The following is a 23,226-nucleotide window of genomic DNA, read 5'->3' as shown; positions in this document are numbered from 1 at the left end:
GAAATAAAATTCTGAAAGCTACTGTGAAAGAGATTTTCAATGTCCCTTCTTACTTTTTTTTTTTTTTCTCTTAATTTGGCCACACCAACGCACTGGATTTGCTATAGAAGTTCATGACTGTTGACTTCTGATCTCTGGTGAAAGAAGGGAATGTTAGAGTACAGGTGATGATGCTAAACCTTGCCATATAGAAGAGATACCAACACGGACTTCTATTGTAGAATTCAGTCTTTCCACTCACCCACAAAGACTTGTGACCTCTGTTTTGGGCCCCTGAATCTTGGCCTCAAACTGCCCAGCTCTCCAGAGATGGACCTGGAGTTTGTACTACGATCTGTTAGGCTCAAGCCCCAGTTCTCACGTGGATCCAGTGATTTGGAATGGAAATATATTGCCAGCGACCCACGTTCCTGTCTGAGCTACCAGGGAAGCTTAAGAGGTGGGTGCTAGTTGTAAAGAGCCCGCCTGCCAATGCGGGAGACATAGAAGACGTGGGTTCAATCCCTGGGTGGGGAAGATCCCCTGGAGGAGGAAACAGCAACCCACTCTAGTATTCCTGCCTGGAGAATCCCATGAACAGAGAAGCCTGGTGAGCTACAGTCCAGGGGGTCACAAAGAGTTGGACAAGACTGAATCGACTTAGCACACAACCCATGTTCCCAGCATAGCTGTCAGCCAACACCAGTTGTCTTATTGAGTTCTCTCCTTAGTGCTTCATTCACAGCTGACTTCATTCACAGTATGGCACATGGGTCCCTAGTTCCCTGACCAGGGATCGAACTTACACTCCCTGCACTGGAACCTCAGAGACTTAACCACCAAACCACCAGGGAAGTCTCCCCTCTTCCTTTGAACAGGTATTTCCTCCTATTGAAACGCTCATTCTTCAAAATTCATGCTGTCTCGTGAGAGTATGCCTCCTCTGCCTGGGACTGTCCTCTTAAGGTCCTTCCCTCCATGTGGCACCTTATTCCTCATCCCTCATCAGCCATTGACACCTTCTCCTGCCCTAACGTTTTGCTCTCATGACTATTATTCTTGAGGACAGGGATGGCCCATCGGCAGAAAAACTGCTTGGTTCTTGTTGGAATTTAAAAAAATAACTTTGATTGCAGGGACTTCCCTGGTGGTCCAGTGGTTAAGAATCCATCCTACAGGGGGTGTGGGTTTGATCGCTGGGTGGGGAACTAAGATCTCACATGCCTCTTGGCCAAAAAAACTAGAACATAAACAACAGAAGCCGTGGTGTAAGAAACTCGATAAAGACTTTACAAGGGACTTCCCTGGTGATCCAGGGGTTAGGACTCCTTGCTTCCAATGTGGGGGGCCTGGGTTTGATCCCTGGTTAGGAAACTAGATCCCATATGCCACAACTAAGACCCAACAAAGCCAAATAAATAAGTATTTTTTTTCTAAAAAGACTTCACAGGTGGTCCACATTAAAAAAAAAATCTTTTTTTTATTGTTTAACAAATTTTATTGAAGTATAGTTGATTTACAATGTTAATTTCTATTCTACAGCAAAGTGACTCAGTTATACACATATATTCTTTCCCATTATAGTTATCACAGGACTTTTTGAACTTTTTATTTTATATTGGAGTATAGCTGATTAACAAATGTTATAATAGTTTCAGGTGGACAGCAAAGGAACTCAGCCATACATATACATATATCCATTCTCCCCCCATTTCCCCTCCCATCCAGGCTGTCACATAACACTGAGCAGAGTTCCCTGTGCTACACAGTAGGACCTTGTTGGTTATCCATTTTAAATACAGCAGCAAGTACATGTCAATCCCAAACTCCCTATATGTTCCACCCATCTTCCCCCGCTGGCAACCGTAAGTTCCTTCTCTGAGTCTGTGCCTGTTTTGTAAGTAAGTTCATTTGTATCATTTCATTTTAGATTCCACACATAAGCAGTGTCATAAAATATTTCTCCTACTCTTTCTGACTTACTTCACTCCAATGACAATTTCTAAGTTCATCTATGTTGCTGCAAATGACATTATTTCATTTTTTTAATAGCTGAGTAATAGTCCGTTGTATATATGTACCATATCTTTTTTACACTCCTCTGTCAATGGCCATTCAGGTTGCTTCTATGTCTTGGTCATTGTAAACAGCGCTGCAATGAACACTGGGGTGCATGCATCCTTTTGGATCATGTTTTTCTCCAGATACATGCCCAGGAGTGGGATTGCAGGATCATATGGTAGCTCTACTTTTAGTTTTTTAAGGAATCTCCATACTGTTCTCCATTGTGTCAGCACCAATTTACATTCCCACCAACAGTGTAGGAAGATTCCTTTTTCTCCACACCCTCTCTAGCATTTATTATTTGTAAACCTTTTAATGATGGCCATTCTGACCAGACTGAGGTTATATCTCATTATAGTTTTGATTTCCATTTCTCTAATAATCAGCAGCATGGAGCATTTTTTCATGTGCCTGTTGGCCATGTTAATATCTTCTTTGGAGAAATGTCTATTTAGATCTGCACATTTTTTTATTATTTTTTTATATTGAGCTGCATGAACTGTTTGTATATTTTGGAAAGTAATCCCTTATTGGCTGCATCATTTGCAAATATTTCCTCCCATTTTGTAGGTTATCTTTTTGTTTGTTTTATGATTTCCTTTGCTGGGAAAAAGCTTTTAAGTCCCATTTATTTATTTTTGTTTTTAAACCCATCCATTTAAAGTGTGCGGTTTAGTGGTTTCCACTATATTCACCATTGTGCAATCATCACCAACTGTAGAACATTTTCCTTGCCCCGCCCCAACCTCATAACCTATTTCCTCCCAGACGTGTGTGTGTGTGTGCAAAGTTGTGTCCAACTCTTTGCAACCCCATGGCCTAGAACCCACCAGATAACCCACCAGGCTCCTAAGTCCACGGGATTCTCCAGGCAAAAATACTGGAGTGGGTTGCCATTTTCCTCCTCCATTCCTCCCAGACATAGGCAGCTAATAATCTACTTTCTGCCTCTAGAGATTTGCCTATTCTGGACATTTCACGCACATGTGGGTTTTTGCAGCTAGCCCCTTTCACTTAGCATGTTTCTAGGCTCCCCCACGTGTACCTTGTATCAGTACTTCATTTTTGGTTGCCAAATCATATTCCATTGCATGGAGAGACCATATTTTATTTCTTCATTCACTACTTGATGGGCAGCAGCTTGGTTTTGGGCTCTCTCTAGCCAATGACCTTTTTGCTACATTCCATACTTTATCACCCACAACAGTGCTTTGAATTCTCCCTTTTAATCATTCCAACCTTTTAGGTTCTTTTTTCACAAAAATTAATTAACTTCTTTATTTTGGCCACACTGGGTTTTCACTGTTGTGCCTGGGCTTTCTCTGGCTGTGGTGAGCTGAGGCTCCTCTAGTTGCGGTGTGCGGGCTTCTCACCGCGGTGGCTTCTCTTGCTGTGGAGCATGGGCCCTAGGGCATGTGGGCTCAGTAGTTGTGGTGCATGGGCTTAGCTGCCCCTCAGCATGTGGAATCCTCCCAGACCAGGGATCGAACCTGTGTCCCCTGCATTGGCAGGTGGATTCTTAACCACTGGATCACCAGGGAAGTCCCTTTCAGGTCCTTCATGCTATTGTTCCCACTGTTGAAACTCTTTTCTCATGAGACCGCCAACATACACAGACACACACATACAAAATCTCCCAGTTTTCTCAATTTCCATGAATCCTCTAATGTCCTCATTTCTCCCCTCATCTGAGTTAGACCCTATATTCCACTGTGATTGCTTCCTTTCAAATGTCTCCAACTCTCCTTATCTCTCCCCCTCCATTCTACCTTCTGCTTCTTAAAATACATGAAACTTGGTCAATATAAGAATTTACTGGGACTTTCCTTGTGGTCCATTGGCTAAGACTCCGAGCTCTCAGTGCAGGGGGCCCAGGTTCAATCCCTGGTCAGGGAACTAGATCCCACATGCCCAACTAAGAATTTACATGGTGCAATGAAAGAGCCTGTGTGTTGCAACTAAGGCCTGGTGCAGCCAAATAAATAAATAAGATAAGTAAACATATTAAAAAAAAAGAATTTACTTCTTGGATGGCTGTACTGAGGCAGTTAAACATTATGCCTAAACTGACATATGTTGATCTAAAATCAAGTTCACCCACGTCAACTGGGCATCAGACTTCTCATCCGTCTTTATTTCCAGCCCCCAACTTCTCACGGGAGACTGGGAGACTCCTTTTGCAGGAGACTTACCACTTTAACACAGAGAGACCTAGGCTTACTCAGTGAAAAGTTGGTTGGCCTCTTTAGGCTCCTTCTGCAAATTCACCGGTTGAAAAGGCTGTTTGAGATCTTGAATGGCTTTTCGATGCTTTATTCTTAACACAGGCAGTAAAGAATTCCCAAACATCTGAAGAAAGCTCTATGATGAATGAGTCACCCAAGTAAGAAGACAAAAAAGGAACTAGGGAAGAATAAAACAATGCAGGGTGCCTTCCCATTCCCAACAGAAGAATAATTTCCTGCCTAAGAAAAGCCATACTCAGGAAAATTATCAATCAAAGGTGAGGTTAGGATACAGATATTTTCAGACACACAAGGTCAGAAACATTGGCTTGACGTGTACTCTTTCTCAAGAAGCCTAACAGGAACTTGCCTGGCGATCCAGTGGTTAAGCTTCCGAGCTTCCAACGCAGGGGGTTGTGGGTTTGATCCCTGGTCAGGGAACTAAGATCCCACATGCCGTGCGGCCACACACACACACACACGCATGCACGCACACCTTACAGAAACAAATTCTTAAACCAAGAAGGTGAAAGCTTTTTATAGAGACATAAGAGTTAGGGGAGATTACAGCTCTCTTGAATCAAACCAAGAACTAGAACCCGAGCTTTCTGGTTCTCAGTCCAGTGGTGATTTTACTATATTACACTGTTTGCAATATTTGTCTCAATAAAACTGTGAGTTTTAGAATACAAGATTCACTTTACGTTGCCACAGCGCTAAGGGAGAATTTCCAGTTGGTCTTTGAATTTAATATTATTTAAGCACCAACATCGGAGAAGGCAGGCACCCCACTCCAGTACTCTTGCCTGGAAAATCCCATGGATGGAGGAGCCTGGTAGGCTGCAGTCCATGGGGTTGCTAAGAGTCGGACACGACTGAGCAACTTCACTTTCACTTTTCACTTTCATGCACTGGAGAAGGAAATGGCAACCCACTCCAGTGTTCTTGCCTGGAGAATCCCAGGGATGGGGGAGCCTGGTGGGCTGCTGTCTATGGGGTCGCACAGAGTCGGACACGACTGAAGTGACTTAGCAGCAGCAGCAGCAAGCACCAACATGGAGAAGGAAATGGCAACCTTCTCAAGTATTCTCGCCTGGAAAATCCCATGGACAGAGGAGTCTGGTGGGCTACAGTCCATGGGGTTGCAAAGAGTCGGACACAAACTGAGCGACCGACCATGCAACACCAACATAAAATACTCGTATAGGCCTACTGTGGTTTCCTTGACCTGTCAAAATGCTATTGTCACAGATGAGTCTGTGTCTAACGGGTGAAATCTGGTCAGTGTCAGCCTCCTGGTGTTGATAGTATAATACTAACGCTGGGAGAGGCTGGCGGACGGGCACACGGGACTTCCCCATACATTTCTTAGCAATCTCCTATGACTCTGTCATTATTTCAAAATAAGAAGTTTTAAAATTAAATTGTATGAAAACACAGACTATTGAAATTTATAGACCTGGAGACTGTCATTTAGAGTAACTCATAAAGAGACAAATACCATGTATTAATGTTTATATGTGGAATCTTAAAAAATGATGCAGATGAACTTATTTGCAAAGCAGCTATAAAGACGCAGATGAAGAGAACAAACTTATGTCTACCAAAGTGGAAAGGGCGAGGGGTGGCATGAATTGGGAGGCTGGGATTGACAGATATGTACTATTGATATTATGTATAAAATGGATGAGAACCTGCTGTAGAGCTTGGGGAACTCTACTCAGTCCTCTGTGGTGACCTAAATGGGAAGGGAATCCGAAAAAGAAGGGATATATGTATATATATAAGAGATTCATTTTGCCATACAGCAGAAACTAACACAGCACAGTAAACCAGAGATACTCCAATAAAAATGAAAAACAAAAAATAAAAACCAAAACCACCTAATGTCAGTTTGTCTAATTTTACACTGAAAAGTAAAAGTGAAAGTGTTAGCTGCTCAGTTCTGTCCGTCTCTTTGTGATCCTATAGACTGTAGCCTGCCAGGCTCCTCTGTCCATGGAATTCTCCAAACAAGAATACTGGAGTGGGTTGCCATTCCCTTCTCCAGGGGAATTTCCTAACCCAGGGATCGAACCCGTATTTCCCACATTGTGGGCAGATTCTTTACCATCTGAGCCAACAGGGAAGCCCCCTACCAAGAAACACCCCAAGTCCAGTTCAGTTCAGTCACTCAGCCGTGTCCGACTCTTTGCGACCCCATGAATCGCAGCACGCCAGGCCTCCCTGTCCATCACCATCTCCCGGAGTTCACCCAGACTCACGTCCATCGAGTCGGTGATGCCATCCAGCCATCTCATCCTCTGTTGTCCCCTTCTCCTCCTTCCCCCAATCCCTCCCAGCATCAGAGTCTTTTCCAATGAGTCAACTCTTCGCATGAGGTGGCCAAAGTACTGGAGTTGCAGCTTTAGCATCATTCCTTCCAAAGCAGTCCCAGGGCTGCTCTCCTTCAGAATGGCCTGGTTGGATCTCCTTGCAGCCCAAGGGCCTCTCAAGAGTGCTACTGTAATTATAAGGATTGACCACAGGGTGTCACCAGTGGCCTGTCATAGCTCTCTGAAAGTTTGTTTTTAACTCTCACTAAACAAGAGTTGTCATTTGGGAAGAAAGGAGTTCTTCTTAAAGAATAAAGAATGTAAATTTAATATATTTGAATATGTTCAAACATATTTTTTCTAACTGGGTGCACTAGGAAGTCCCAGTATCTCATTCTTTTTTTTTTAGATGAAAACACAGAAACCCCTAAGAAAAGGTATAGAGTTTACCCAAGGCATTTAAGACAGTCTGTAGAGGAATCTCACTTCTCAGAAGTGTGGTCTGTGGACCAGAAGTGTTGGCATGGCCTATGAATTTGTAAGATGTGCAAAAAAAAAAAACAAAACAAAACACCTCAGGCCTCACCCCAGGTGTACTGAATTACATTCCTAACAAGCTCAAAGGTCCACCCACCACACTCTAAGTAGTAAAAATCTAAGACACATGGGGGTTCAGGATGTTGGGACACATGTACACCTGTGGCTGATTCATGTCAATGTATGGCAAAAACCACCAGAATATTGTAAAGTAATTAGCCTCCAATTAAAATAAATTAATTAGAAAAATAAAAAAAATTTTTTTAATAACTTCATTAAAAAGAGAAAGAGACTTAAGAAAATAAATGCAGGCAGTTGCTGCAAATACAACAAAACTGTCCTAATTTGGAGCTCACCGAATCAGAATTACAATTTTAACCTGAATTGGATTAAATATTGTGTTATAATGTGTGCAAATGCATAATTATACCTACAAAATAATGTTTGCACACATGTGTGTATGCACATAAAATATGCATATTGTATTCCATGTTTAGTGTATATCAAACTTTGGTCCTGATTTTGCAAAAAAAAGTTTAAAGATAGCTTGCTTTATAAACTTAGACCAAATCATCAATATGGTTTACACTAGCCTCGTGATTTTTTACATGAAATGACATATTCTATGATCACTTAATAATTACTGAATTTGAACAAGATACCATGTCACTTCCTTCTTTAGAACTGCTAATAAAATCAGATAGTTTCAAATGTTACCAGGATGCTCTCAGAGTATTGTGAAGTAAAGCTTTCAGAGTTTAATGGGGGAAAACTTTTACTTTTTTCTCCTCTAGCAAATTTACTTTTTAATCTCTTGATATTACGGTTGTGTAAATTCACCTTATTTGCTTCCTGCTGTTCATGAATGCTATTCACTTTCCCCATATCCTTTCTCTTAACTTTTGCATTTGATTTTAATATTTTAGTATTCCTCTGCAGTCTTTCACTCTTAGGGGACTTTCCTGGTGGTCCAGTGGCTAAGACTCTAAGCTCCCAATACAGAGGGCCAAGGTTTGATTCTTGGTCAGGGAACTAGATCCCACATGCTCTGAGTTAGAGTTCACATGCTGAAACTAAAACCCAGCACGGCCAAAATAAATAAATATTTTTTTAAAAAAAGAATAGATTCTTATTATGATGGCTGTTGTCTATAAAATTAACAGTTCCTCATTATTTTAAAGCTGTTTTACTTCACAGCCTTCTAGTAATCTACTTAATTGCTTTTATGGGGCAAAAAATTTTCAGAGCTGCCACTTTAAAAAATGGTAAAAAAAGCACATAACACAAAAATTACCACCAGAACTGCTACATTTGTTTATTAAACATGTTGAACTTTGTCAGAGTTGGCTTCCTTGAAGGACAGTTTGCTCCCCGGCTGATCACATGTTATTGTTGACTTTTCCTTCCTTGTCTGCATTTCATTCCCTGCCCTTTTCTCTGATCTTATCAGTCTCTGATTTATTTCCTCCTGGGCTGATCACTTCTAACACAGGGACATCTCAACCATAATGGACAGGATGCTATTTAATAATTGCTTGATTTTCATAAATAAATATAAAATATTATAAAATACAAATTCAGAAAGATACATGAACCCCAGGGCCCATAGCTGCATTATTTACAATTGCTAAGGAATGGAAGCAGCCTAAGCGTTCATCAACAGATGAATGAATAAAGATGTGAGACACACACAATGGAATACTACTCAGCCATAAAAAGAATGATATTTGCAGCAACATGGATGAACTTGGAGAACATAAGTGAAATAAGACAGAGAAATACAAGTAATTTATGGTATCCCTTATATGTAGAAAGTTACAACAAACTAGTGAATAAAATCCCCAAGAGGCAGATTCAGAGAACAGAGAACAAACCAGTGGGGAGGAGTAAGTGCAGAGGGTACACACAGGGGTGGGGAGATAAGGGTTTTTAGGGGATTACATGAAATCGTGTGTGGGAAACATTTGAAAATCATAAACATTATAGAATTTAAAGAATCTTTCAGTCAATAAAAATTTTAATAGCTTAGGAAACTTAATGAAAAGATTATAGCATTTTCATTGTAATAAAAGCACTATCTATAACTTTAGAGAAAAAATATGAATGCTCTGTACATTTTAGAGGAACCGAAAATGTAGAACTGAATAGATCTGCTGTATTGTTGAATAGAAATATAAATTCCTGCATATGCAATAAAAATATATACATATATGATATTACATGCAATCTGTTTTACTTTCATGGCTTCTGAGAGCCCTCACACCCTTGGAAATCTTTCAAGGTGGCCTTTTAAATTCCCCTTAGGGGATCAGTGTTGCAGGGCAGTGGGTGTCAAGGAGCATGTATTCATAATCAATATCTTCCTGCCCACTACCACCCATCTGGTCTTCTGTACTTTGGATTAATTTCTGACTAGCAAACTGTCTTTTCTTAGAGGGTATTTATACAGTAGTGGGACACGCTTCTCAATAAATAGTTATGTACCAATAAATACTAATATAATAAATGAAATGTTTATTGAATATCCGTGTTCCAGTCTCTATGGGATACGATGTTAAGGAAAAAAGATACAGTCACTACCCTCATGGGGCTTCAGTCTAGGAAGGGAGACAAATACGAATCAAACAACATGCAAACAAATGTGACCTTGCGCTTGTGTCCAGCGCCAAAAGGGAGGTACACCATACACTGACTGTCTCTGCTGGGCAGATTTGATCTCCTTGGGAAAGTTAGGGAAGGCTTCCCTAAGAAAGTGTCGTACGAGACAGGGAGGCCATGGGTTCAACTTTTGAGATGAGATGTTGGAAATGCTTCTCATCTGTCCAAGAAGAGATGTTAAGTAGGCAGTTGGATTACTTATTGGGCTGGGACTCAGGACTGATCTGGGCTAGAGACCTACATGGAAGGGCCATCAGTGCATAAACAACAATGGAGGCCAGAACCATCAATGAGATTGGCTAGGACGCTAGAGAATTGGAAAAGAAGAGGACCTATACCCATTTATTATCTTCTTTTATCAGCACTAGAAATAGAGTTTTTGTTTTGGAAAAAGTGCCAGCCACTTATAATCTTCTTTAGGTACCAAGTACTTTTCCTTGGAGGGATAATTCTTTTCCCTTTCTTGGCTGAGTTGACAGAGCTCAACCAAGAAACAGAATTATATACTGACCCCCCAGCACCAGGGGTGAGTATATAATTGAAGCCCAACTCATTATTTTCTAACGTGATTGTATACAATGTCAATGGACAACAACTCAATTGTATGACATCCCCCAAGCCTCAGTGATTGATTCGGGATGGTCAGACGATGACCTGGTTCTGGTCAATGAAACTCAGGCCTTGAATATTTGTGGTGGTTGCTGAGAAGGCGCCCCATAAGCCTGAAACTGCTAGCAGCTCTCTGGACTCTAAAGGGAGGAACTGCCTGAGACAGACAAACAGTGTTGACTGATAGAGAAAGACTGGGTTTTGTTGACATTGAAGCTGGCTTTACCTGGATAGGTGAATTTACATGTGATTAAGTTTAACTTGCTTTCTGCCTTAATCTAGGCTAAGCAGGGCCCTCTACTTAAAGATCATTGCTACTAAAAAATTATTGATATACCCATTTATAGACTTTAAAGAAAATGCCAGTAGAGAATTCCCTGGCGGTCTAGAGATTAGGACTCCATGCTTCCAATGACAGGGGTTGGGGTTCGATCCCAGGTTGGGGAAGTAAGATCCCATAAGCCAAGTAGTGCAGCCAGGGAAAAAAAAAGAAAGAAAATGCCAGTAAAGGGTTGTCCTTAAAGAGGATCTTGCCCCTGAAATGGTAAGTAAATCACTAAGACTTTGGGTTCCCCTGGTTAGAGGGACTTCTTTGCCAGAACTTGATGTACTCCCAAGGTGCCAACTACTGCAATGTTTACTCGGGATAAATTAGCCAAGTTAAAACTTGTTCCTCTGATCAAAGCTGAAGAAAAGCAAGACAGACTTTGCTGATACTGTAGATGAGGGGAGGAAGAGTAACATTTGAATTGAGATGCAAAGAGAGCTCTTACAAAGTCATGATGAACCTAAGAATGTTTAAAATCTGGTTAGATTTTTAAAATATATATAACTTTATTTTTTTGGCCACGCTGTGCGGCCTGTGTAATGCCAGTTCCCCGACCAGGGATTGAACCTGTGCCCCTACAATGGAAGCGTGGAGTCCTAACCGCTGGACTGCCAGAGAGAAGTCCCTAAGACCTAGTTAGATTTTGTTCTAGAAAAGAAACAAGAGATTTAAGCCCATCCTATAATAAATTTGTGTGGAATATATGAATTTTGGGGGGTTGCAGCATACACACACACACACACACACACACACACACGCATGTTCCTAGAAACGTCTTTTCTAATGACAACACAGGCCTTAAATAGCATGCCTGAAGGATGGACGCTGAATGATAGGGATCAGATTCAGCTCGGGTTTTTTCTTTTTTTTTTTAATTGATATTTAAAATTTATAGCACAACCAGATGACTATGATTCAGATTTAGAGTTTATTCACATTTATTCCTTTTTTGAAAATGTCTTTAAAAATACATTAATTTAAATTTTTGCCATAAATCAGTCTAGAGCAGATGTAGATTTGTGCTAAGTATATTTTATAACAACTTCACAGAAGGGGAAAATGGCTTTGGACATGTTGTTGGAAACATTCATGTGGTTACTCAAGGGAGAATTTGTACATTTTTTATATTTATGGCTTCTGCAATTTCTTAATAAGCCTTGGCACCCTGCCAAAGGCTATAAAAGACTGAGTAAAATTTATGATCCTTGAACATGTTTTAAAAAAAAAAAAGGCACTCTATTGTAGATTAGTTGGATTAAAGGAGCCTGCCAAACGTTTCCTTTAATTGAGGCAGTACCGTTTAAACTGCAGTGTCCGTGGTAAGTTTTCTTCTGATTTCATGTTAATCCTCCTTGTGTACACATGTCCTGAGAATTTCACATGTTAAAAGACAGATCACGTTCGCTTAACCTGTGCTTTAGGTTCATCATAGGGGCTTCACAGATGGCTTGGTGGTAAAGAACCCACCTGCCAATGCAGGAGACTCGGGTTCAATCCCTGAGTTGGGAAGAGCCCCTGGAGGGGGAAATGGCAACCCACTCCAGTATTCTTGCCTGAAAATCCCACGGACAGAGGAACCTGGCGGACTACAGTTCATGGGGTCACAAAGAGTCTGACATGACTGTGAGACTTAGCACACACGCCCAGGGTCCCTGTGCTCTTTCCTGTTCCAATTGTCTATTTCCCAAGCCCACATCTTGGAGGATCTTCAATAGCAAGTATAATTTTAAGCATCTGAGTGTAGGAACTCTGACTGTAGGTTTTGGAATTCAGCACACTGAATGTAGTTGGCACTTACATTTGTTGAACAGATGAATGGAGCTCCCTGGATCCCATCCACTATTCCAGAAGGACCATTTCCAGGTGGTTTGCGTTCCAGAGGCTGGAGGCAGTAGAAAGCATGGGCTGGATTAATCAGTGGATGGGGGAGGAAAAGTCAGCTGGGAATAGGTATGGAGGGGAAGACAGAACACATGGAAAGGGGACCCTTGTACTCCCAGCTTAGGGGCAGGAAGAAGTAGGGGAAAGAATTGAAAATAACTCCTGCTATGAAGACAGCACTCCTGGATTTCTCATGATCCTCCATCCCCCAAAGCTACTATTAACAGGAACTGGAGCAATTCTTTTTCTAAATGTTAAATGTGTCTCCCCACATAAAAGAAAGGAACTGTGTGATACATTGTGGCACCAAACTTAGTATGAAGTCCAGGCTGAGAATCAGGGGAACATAATTTGGAGGCAGAAATCTGCTTTCCCACCACTGTATCCTTTGGGGGGAACTCCGAAGAATTCCTGGAAAAAAATGCTGACAAGTAAAACGTAAAGTCTTTCATCTTATTCCCCCAATTATTTATCTATCTGCTTCTTTTATTTTCTTGGATAATTAGGGCTCTTTTGCTCTATACTGGGCTTCCCTGGTGGCTCAGATGGTAAAAAATCTGCCTGCAACACAGAAGACCCGGCTTCCATCTCTGAGTCGGGATGTCTCCTCACCGGCACTTAGTCACACATGTAAGTTGATGTACAGGCCACCAGCCCATGGGTGGAGGTTTCAGAAAGCTATCTTCAAAGCTGAGTAACATGAGATAAATACCAAGAGAAAGTGGAGAGGAAGCACATGCCTATCCATATAATGCCTACAAGCCAAATAAAGGAATCCAGTTTATACTTTTTGTATCTTTCTTATATTTTAGCCCTTCATCAAAGCAGAATGTGGAAGTATAGTCCCAGTGATTTACTGTGATTACTCAGTTCATATGACTATTCAAGAAGGAATATAATAATATTACATTTTTAAAAATGCTGAACATGTAGGTTCCAGCACAGGTTCCCTCCCATAGGAGCAGTGACATGATTCATGCGCGTGGCTTGTCGAAGTATCATGTGGTCATTTAGCAAATATTTAACATGTGTGTTTCCTGTTCTGAGTCACCATAAAATTGAAGGTTTTCCTTTTCTGAAACACGTATATCAATTGATGCTTTCAAACTGTGGCACTGGAGAAGACTCTTTGATTAGAGTTCCTTGGGCAGCAAGGAGATCAAGCCAGTCAATTCTAAAGGAAATCAGCCCTGAATATTCATTTGAAGGACTGATGCTGAAGCTGCAGTACTTTGGCCACCTGATGCAAAGAGCCGACTCATTGGAAAAGACCTTAATGTTGGGAAAGATTGAGGGCAAGAGGAGAAAGGGGCACCAGAGGATGAGATGGTTGGATGGCATCACAGACTCAATGGACATGAGTTTGAGCAAACTCAGAGAAGTAGTGAAGGACAGAGAAGCCTGGCATGCTGCAGTTCATGGCTTTGGAGAGTCAGACACAACTTAGTGACTGAACAACAACAAATGCAATACTTGCAAACAGATCGTTTCTATTTTCATTCTTATTTGAGGTTGGCCCTGTGGTGAATCCATTTCTGTAGATAATACATTGATAATAGCCTCAAGATAGTGGGTTTATCTCTGCGATGGTGGGTCTATCTTTAAATCATTTTTTTAAAGATTTTTTTTTTTGATGTGGACCATTTTTAAAGTCTTTACTGAATTTGTTACAATATGATTTCTGTTTTATGTTTTTGTTTCTATGTTTTGGCTCAGATCTGTTTTATGTTTTTGTTTCTTGGCCAAGAGGCATGCGGGATCTCAGTATCCAGACCAGGGATCAAACCCACACCCCCCGCAGTGGAAGGCAAAGCCTTAATCATGGGATCACCCAGGAAGTCCCCTGAGGTTCCATTTTCAAGCCAGTGACTCAAGCACTTTCCCCCTTCAGGATACCTAAGAGATCTGTCACCCTTCCATCATGCCCCCCTCAGGAACAGTTCTTCCAAATGTAGGGGGACTAGGGAGCATGCTTCATGGTGTCTGGGGGTGGGGCCTGGTGCAAGTGCCCCTCCCCACCTCCAAGATCATGGTGGCAAGTTTATTCATTAGTCAACACCCTGAGGGAAATGTAACTGCTAATTATTGACCATTCTCTGCGCCAGGCGCCTTATGTACACATTATTTAATCCTCACCATGAGAGAGGGATTATTAGCCACATGTTAAGATGATGAGCTCAAGACTGAGATGTAAGAAACGGGCCCCAGGCCATCCAGATGGGTAAGGAGCGTGTTGGGATTTAACCCTTGTTTCCCAAACTCCAAGTCCCCTCCCCACTGTGCTATCTCCCACTAACCAACTGCTTGTATCTTAGATGTTCACTGTCTCAGTTTGTACCTGCTGCTCTCACAAAATAACCATAGATTGGGTGGCTTAAACAAGAAACATTTTTTTTTCCCCTCACAGATATGAAGCCTGGGAAGCCCAAGATCAAGATGACAACTGATCTGACATGTGTGGGGAGACCCTCGTCCCGGCTTGCAGACAGCTGTCTTCTCCTTGTGTCCACACAATGGGGAGAGAAATCATTTCCCTCGTGCCTCTTTTATAAGGGCACTAATCCTGTTCATAATGGCTGCACCCTCGTGACCTGATCACCTCCCAAAGGCCCACCTTCTAATATCATCACATTGGGGGTTTGGATTTCTAACACATGAACTTAAGAGAGGGGAAACAAATATTCATGCCACAACATTCACTTCGTATTTATGTGGAGGAACTTGAGTGAGAGAGAATTGTGTTTATAATGATATGAACACCTCTTTTTCCCTTTGGAGGGGACTTAGGATGTGACTATATAAAACAAAACCCACTTTTGTCATGTGTGCGTGCCAGCTGCAGCTGAGAATCTTCGGAAACTTTATACACAAAACAGAGCCATCACTGATGTTACTGCCAGGATGCAGGAGCTGCTGGCCAGAGATCCCCACTAAGAACTCACTCCCACGTTTCCAGATGAGTGCTAGGAGATGAGGTTCTTAAACTAAGACTCCTAATTTGGTGCCCTGCTAAAAGGAAAAACCAAGGCAACCAAAAATAGACATACACTGACTCCTTATACAGTTGAGAATTTTGACAGAATAACATGCAGAGGAGTAGAGAATTCAAGGTGGGTAGGAAGACTGGGGAAGAAGGCGATGGCACCCCACTCCAGTACCCTTGCCTGGAAAATCCCATGGACGGAGGAGCCTGGTAGGCTCCAGTCCATGGGGTCGCTAAGAGTCGGGCACGGCTGAGTGACTTCACTTTCACTTTTCACTTTCATGCATTGGAGAAGGAAATGGCAACCCACTCCAGTGTTCTTGCCTGGAGAATCCCAGGGACAGAGGAGCCTAGTGGGCTGCTGTCTATGGGGTCACACAGAGTCGGACACGACTGAAGCGACTTAGCAGCAGCAGCAGCAGCAGGAGGAAGACTGGGATCACAAACTAATGCAACACACCTTGGCAAAAATAAAACCCATCTAAAAAGAACAGGCCAAATAAAATTAAAAAGTAAATAATTAAAATAAAAAGAACAGGCCTTGGGACTTCCCTGGTGCTGCAGTGGTTAAGAATCCACTTTGCAACGCAGGGGTTCAATCCCTGGTTGGGGAACTAAGATCCCGTAAGACACAGAGCAACTTAGCCCATGCACCACAACTGCTGAGCCTGCGCACCATAATGAAAGATCCTGTATGCAGAAACTAAGACCCGGCATGGTCCAATAAATAAAATAGATTAATTAAAAAAAGAACACGTCTGGTTTGCCTTCTCTTGCTTAGTAGAATACACAGTTCTGGTCATAAGAACTCTCCCATAGATAGATGAAATAAATGTGGAGATTATCCTGCATAATCTGGACGGGCTTATTGTTACCACAAGGTACTTACAAGGGAAAGAAGAAAGCAGGAGAGTCAGAGAAGACGTGACATCAGAGGCAGAGCTGGGGAGATGCATCCTGAGGAAGGCTTCCCTAATCATTGCTGGTTTTGAAGATGACGGGAGGTACCATGAGCGAAGGGAGGCTGCAGCCCCCAAAAGATGAGAAAGGCAAGAGAAGTCTTTTCTGGAGCCTCCAGAAGTAATCAGCCCTGTCCATACCTTGATTTTAGCCCATGAGACCCACTGTCAGACCACCAGAACTGTAAGTAGTAACTATGCATTATCTTAAGGCACTAAGTTTGTGGTGATCTGTTACAGCAGCCAGAGGCAACTCATACAATCCCATCGAGTTTTCTCTTGTACTGGCAAAATGATGTTCATCTTCATGTAGCTTTACAACACCCTTCCTGGCCTTTGCTCATATCCTGTGTAAATTTCCTGGGACCCCACTCAGGTGTCTGTGGTCTAGCCACTCTGACCTTTTAGTATCTTATTCTCTTTCTTTTTTCTTTTTTGCTCTGTCAACATGTGAGATCTTAGTTCCCTGACTAGGGATGGAACCTGTACTCCCTGCATTGGAAGTGCAGAGTCTTAACCACTGGACCACCAGGGAAGTCCCTTTTCAGCATCTTCTGACTTAAGTCTCCTCTCTCTCCATGCACCCCTGCAGCCAGTTACCTCTTGCTCATCCTGCAGACTTTAGCTCCTAGTTACCTGGGGACATCCATTTGAGAAAAATTTATAGAGTGCTAGATGGGGTTGCTAAGAGTCGGACACGACTGAGTGACTTCACTTTAACTTTCATGCATTGGAGAAGGAAATGGCAACCCATTCCAGTGTTCTTGCCTGGAGAATCCCAGGGACGGGGGAGCCTGGTGGGCTGCCGTCTATGGGGTTGCGCAGAGTCGGACACGACTGAAGCGACTTAGTAGCAGCAGCAGCAGCAGCACTATTCTAGGGGCTGGGAACAGAGAACAGAGCAAGAAGAGTCTCTGCTGTCCTACAGGGGAGGAGGAAGACCACAAATAAGAACCCAAATGATTAAGCAAGGTCATTCCAGAGAGCGCTGAGACAATGGGCAATTTTAGGTGACCGTCAGGGAAGGACTCTCCAAGAGAAGACGTTTGAGCTGAGACCTGAGTGATGAACAGAATCCCTTCCTTAGACGGTCAGCCCTCCTTGAACTTTTCTGTCACAGTGCTTACCTGGTGTTACAGACTGAACTGTGTCCCCTCCAAATTCATATGTTGATACTTTAACTCCTGACATGACTGTATTTGGAGACAGGGCCTTCGAGGAGGTAATTAAGCTTAAATGAATTCATAAGGGTGGGGCCCCAAGCCAATATGATAGGTGTCCTCCTAGGAAGAGAAAGGCTTGTACACAGAGGAAAGACCACATGAAGACATAGACAGAAGGTGGCCCTCTGCCAGCCAAGCAGACAGTTCCCCTCAGAAACTAACCCTGCCAACACCCTGATCTTGGACTTCCAGCCTCCAGAGCTCTGGGAAAATGCATTCTTGTTAAAGCCTCCAGGTCTGTTGGTATCTTGTTACAGCAGCCTGAGCTAGTACACCAGGTTTATAAACTGACATCACCCAGACCACAGCCAGAGCCACCCAGCAGTCTCCCCGTTCCCCCTCTTGTTCCTCCTACTACGCCCAGTCTCAGCACAATAGCCCTAGAGAACTTCTTGAAATGCAGATCACATCCTGTCACTCCCAATTCAGACTCAGTAGTGCCACGCAGAACAAGCTCCAAATTCCAAACAGTGGCCCGCTTCGGTTACTCAGACCTGTCTGCCCTAACACACCTCCTGTTCCCCAGACACCAAGCTCCAGCCTCCTGGATTTTGCACTTGACCCTTCTTCTGCCGAGAGCACCTTCTTCAGCTCTGCAGACTCTCACCTTCGCAGAGGCGTCCCTCCCCCCTATTGTAAATGAAGCTGTCCCATCGCGGTCTCTTAAACCAGACCTGAGTCTCCTGGCTTTTCACCGCCCAGAACGGTCTTTTCTGCGTCTTGGTGGGTTCCCACTGCCACTCCTCATCCCATTATGGGGCAGGGACCCTGCCTTGTCCACCGCCAGAGCCCCGAGCACTGCTGGCTGTTGAAAATACAGGTGGTTGGGGGACTTCCCTGGTGGTCCAAAGGTCAAGACTTGGCCTTCCAACTCAGGGGCTTCAGGTTCCATCCCTGGTCGGGGCAGGGTGGGGGTGGGGTACAAAGATCCCCACATGCCTTGAAGCCGAAAAACCAAAACATAAACATTGTACCAAATCCAACACTTTTTAAAAAGGTCCACATCACCAGGATAGGGGGGTACCTATTAGAGAGTTTTCGATTGCTGACGGCAGATTAATAATAAAGTGATGCTCTAGTGGAGGGAAAAAAAAAAGGTGCACATTAAAAAAAAATCTTAAAAAAAGAAACAAGAAAATACACGTAGATGAGGTGGCATTGGAAGGACGGGAGCCAGGCCCTCTAGCCGTCCATGTCAGAGCCGCCACTGAGTTCCGTGCTCTTCCTCATCTGCAGGAAAGAGGACAACAACGATGTCCACAGGCTCCAAACAGTTCATAAGCCGGAGAGTAAGGAGCACCAGCTAAGGACTGGCTAAATAAACAGTGTCTCGGGGAAGGCACCTCCCGACACCCGAAACGAGGTCAGTTCCCTGTGAGACGCTGTTCTAACTCCTAGCTCTTCTGCTCCGGGGTCGCGGAGCGCAGAAAAACACATGCCCCGCGAGCATCCATTTGAACCGCACGTCCACCCCCAATCGGTTCCCAGGACCGCTGCTTCCGCGAGCCGCGCAGCCCCTCCACTGGCTCCGCCCCGGGGCCGCAGACCGGGGAGGACCGCGCGCCCGCCTCGGGGGCGGCCCCGGAGGCCGGGGCCGAGGGTGACCGCCTCCCTCTGCCGCCGCCGCCGGGCCCGACGTGGCGCCGCCACCGCCCCCGGCGCCGACGCTCGCGGGCGCAGCCAATGGCGGCGTCTCCCGGGCGGCGGGCGCGGCCTCCGACCGCCAGAGGGCGCCGCGCGGAGGCCGAGGAGCCGCCGCCACCACCGCCGCCGCTGCCGCCGCCGGGTCGCCGCGGAGGGAAGCTGAGAACGAGCGCCCAGGCCGCCGCCGCCGCCGCCGTCGCCCTCTCATCGCGCGCCGCTGCCCGCCCGCCGGCGCGGCCGTCCCCGCAGGTAGGTGCGCGCCGCCCGCGCGCCGGCTCGCGCGCCGCCCGGCCCCCGCCCGCCGCCGCCTCGTGCTCGCGCGCGGCCGGTAACGGACACGGGCGGGGGAGGGGCGCGCTCTCGGCCGCCCAGCGGCCCCGGGGGCGCGGGGCTCGGTCACAAAGGGCGCGCGGCCCCGGCGCAGGGGCGGCCCGAGCGCGCGCCGCCGCCCGGGCCCCCGCGGGCGCGCCGACGGGGGCGGGCGGGTCCCGGTGCCTCCCTCCCTGCGGGGCGGCGCGGGGCGCGTCTCCGCCAAGTGGGGCGCAGGGGCGCCGCCGCCCGCCCCATTCCCGCATGTGTTTCGGTTGACAAAACACCCCCTCTCTGGCTAACTAAAAATATATATATATATACACATATATATGTATATATTTTCTCGTACTATTTGTGTCTGGTGATCGAGGACCCCCCACCCCCAACCAATCCAGTACCTTGGTTTTGGGGGCGGGAAGGATGCTTGCGGGGCGCTTGGCTCGTTAATTTCGGGTCACTCTCTCCGCCCCCCCTCCCCGTTATTTATTTATTTTTCACGGGGCTCACGTCTAAGACGTGCACGAACGGTTTCCTGTCTTTATTGTGGACACCGAGACGGCCCGGGCTGGAGGTTTCTTTTCCCCACCCTTGAAGAATGAAGACCTGTCAGTTCCCATTAGCGTGAATTTCCTCTCGGGGACGGTCACTGCAGGGGTGTGGTCCAGCTGGAAAGCTCTGGCTGGTCCCGAGAGGTCGCGCCTTGCACCCTGATTGGGTGAAATTTTCGGGACTTGGGTCTTTCCCCCCAACCCCTTCCTCCGATACGTAGTTGGGTATTTTAAAGGCCAACCGTCAGCCTGAAGTTCGTGTGAGCTGCCCCCGGAAGGTGGCCGCTGACCGCCGGAGCGCTGGCAATGTGGCTTGACCTCCTAGAGATGTCCTCGTCGGTGAAAGAAACACACCTGATTTTAAATCACTTAGGAGAAAACAGTAAAACACCACCATTCGTCATTTTTTTCCTGCTTAAATCATACAGGTTGAGATGATGTTTCGAACATATTGGGTTAACTTAAATACATTCTTAAAATTAATGTCACTGGTTTCATTTTGCTCTCTCTTCTCCTTTTAACATGGCTACTTGAAAATTTAAAATTAGATACGTGACTGGCATTATATTTCTTTTGGACAGCGTTCAGCCAGAGCCTCAGAATGGGGCAGGGGTGATTAGGAGCCTGTGCCATCTGCTTATTTTTTGCTGCTTATGTGATGGCATGTGGCCTCCTCTGCTAGGCTCTCGAGGAATCCCCTGCCTCTTCCTTATCACCCTCAGTTGGACTGCCCAGCTGATTGCTTAATGAGGATCTTGTCCTAATTTGCAGAATAATTCAAATTAGTGGACGGAATTTTCTTTGCTGAAAAAATGTTTTCCGTCTGCTGTCTACAGGAGTCTGCAAATAGTTTGACTCAGGATCAGACCTTGAGCTGTTGAAGCTGAGTATTTTTTGGGGGGTGGGGTGTATGTTTGTGTGTGTGTGATGCAAAGACCATGTTGATTTTCAGGTCCTCTGCCACCTAAATGCCTTCCTTCAAGTTACCGTGGCTCTTTGTTGGGTGCTCATCACACACTGACCTACACTCTTTTCCCTTCTCAACTGTTAGATACTGTCACTTTTTGCGAGTACAGATGGTGGTTGTCAGATACTGTCCCCTAATTCTTCATTTTGACTAACTGTAAAGCCTGTCAGTTTGGGAGGGTTAAAGCAATGTTAAGTGGGAGAGAATCAGTGAGTATACAATCTCAGGTCCAGTAATGGCGACTGTGGCTGTTGGCGAGTTGTGAGCCTTCCAGTAAAGGACCAGGTAGAACAGAAGGTGTCTGTATTCTGTTGCCTTGGTTACTCTAGAATGACTTTCAAGAGAAGGTATAATGTGTGGGGATTTGATTTCCAGACAATATCTTGAAGTGTGTGTGTGTGTTAGTGAAAATACTTTTTCTCCAAAATCTTAGGATTGAAAGTGAAACTTGTGTTTTCTAAAATGTGAAATGTTTACAAATCATCAGAAAAACTTTAGATAGTATTTTTAGGGTGGAGAAATAAGAATATATTCATCCAGAAGTTTAAAATATAGACTTGTTCCAAATATCAATTTAAAAAATTTAATTCACATACACGCACGCACACACAATAGAAGCATATTAAGTGAGGTGAGAATTTCCTTTGATGCAAAGAAACAGGGTCATTTATCCTTACCAGGTTTTGCCCAAATAAGAAGTTTGCTTTTTAATTTTGTTATGAGTTTAGCGATGTGTTGTTTAGTTAACTAATTACTATTAATTTCACATACTGTGAAGCCTTGGGAACCAGATAATGGATACAGTAATAAAAGGCAGAAATTTTTCTGTTGCACAAATGAGAAAGTGGAACCTTTGTATTTTATTAGAATACGTGAGTCTGGAGCAGGGTAGTAATCTGGCAGTTCAGCACACCTTTGCAGTCCTGGGCATGTCACTGACCCAGGGCCTGGGTGCCCCTGGGCAAGCTGTCTGCAAGATTTTTTGTCTTTCTTGTCCATTCCTCCCATACAGGATCCCTGTGTCAGGCAAATGTTCCCAGGGCCTTCGGAGGCCTGGGCCCCGAAAGGGCTACCTGGCACATGTTATATCTGAGAGATCTGAGAGCAAGTTCAAAGTGAACAGCTGGGGGTGGGGTGGGGAGAGGGGTTGGGGGTGGAGTAAAAGTGTGAAATTTCCTCCCTGCTGTTGTTTAGCACAGCCTTTATCTTGGGGCTTTCATTTTCTGTAGAAGGGGCAAACTGTCTCATAAGTGTATCCAGGAGGAGATTTCCCTGTTCCAAGAAGGTGCCAGAACATCTATAATAACGTTTCCCTCCCTGGTTTGTGGTCTCTGTGGGATGTAATGTGTCCACCTGCTTTTCTAAGTGTTGAGCCGGGGTGACAGGCAACAGTTACTTTAACTACTTTGTGTGTTGTTTGCGGCTTGACCCAGAGAGGCTTGAGTCTGAGGGCCGCATTGACTGCAGGCTGATGATTATAATTTTTCACTTGCAGCTTAGGAATGCCTTTTAAGGCAAAAATTCAGGCACTGTGCTGCACATTCCCTGGGGCACCTTCTCTGGTCCTGCGTGAGGATGTCTTGGAAGTACGGCTGTTTAATAATATTTATTCCTCTTTCTAAACACATGATGTCCTGGGCGGAGCGTATTTCCACTCGCCACTTGGCCCTGGAGTGCTGTCCTAAAATTCCCTGTGTCCACACCATCGACCCCCTCTGCTTCTCTGAGTTGCTTTAAATTTCATCCCTTGCCGACGTCATCCTGTGTGCCTGAGTGTGCAGAGGGCTGTATTTATTCCGTTCTCTTGAGTGGCACTGAAGTGCCCACCTGTCTGTGGCAGCTGCGTGTGTCTTTCAGAGCCCAGCCCCAGTGCCCTCAGAGCCACGCTGGCCCTCCTGGCAGAGCTCCTTGGATGGGAATTCAGGCCCGGGGCCAGCCCGGGCAGCTGGGCCCCTTCCTGGCTGTGCGATGCTGGCCTGGCAGCGTCACCTCTC

The 23,226-nt window shown here is 44.8% G+C and overlaps 1 protein-coding gene across 1 annotated transcript in view; it reads left to right on the top strand.

The window, feature by feature from the left end:
- The first annotated feature begins 19,509 nt into the window (after nucleotides 1–19,509).
- The window catches only part of ZC3H7A (zinc finger CCCH-type containing 7A), a 38,433-nt gene continuing 34,716 nt past the window's right edge, over nucleotides 19,510–23,226 (top strand). The window contains exon 1 of the mRNA XM_055562821.1: nucleotides 19,510–19,654. The gene's annotated coding sequence lies outside the window, so the exon portion shown is untranslated. The remainder of the gene's footprint in view (nucleotides 19,655–23,226) is intronic.

This window comes from Bubalus kerabau, chromosome 23 (genome assembly GCF_029407905.1).
Source record: "Bubalus kerabau isolate K-KA32 ecotype Philippines breed swamp buffalo chromosome 23, PCC_UOA_SB_1v2, whole genome shotgun sequence".
Taxonomy (NCBI): domain Eukaryota; kingdom Metazoa; phylum Chordata; class Mammalia; order Artiodactyla; family Bovidae; genus Bubalus; species Bubalus kerabau.
The sequence above is the reverse complement of the archived record's forward strand: the minus strand, read 5'-3'. Positions and strand labels throughout refer to the sequence as shown.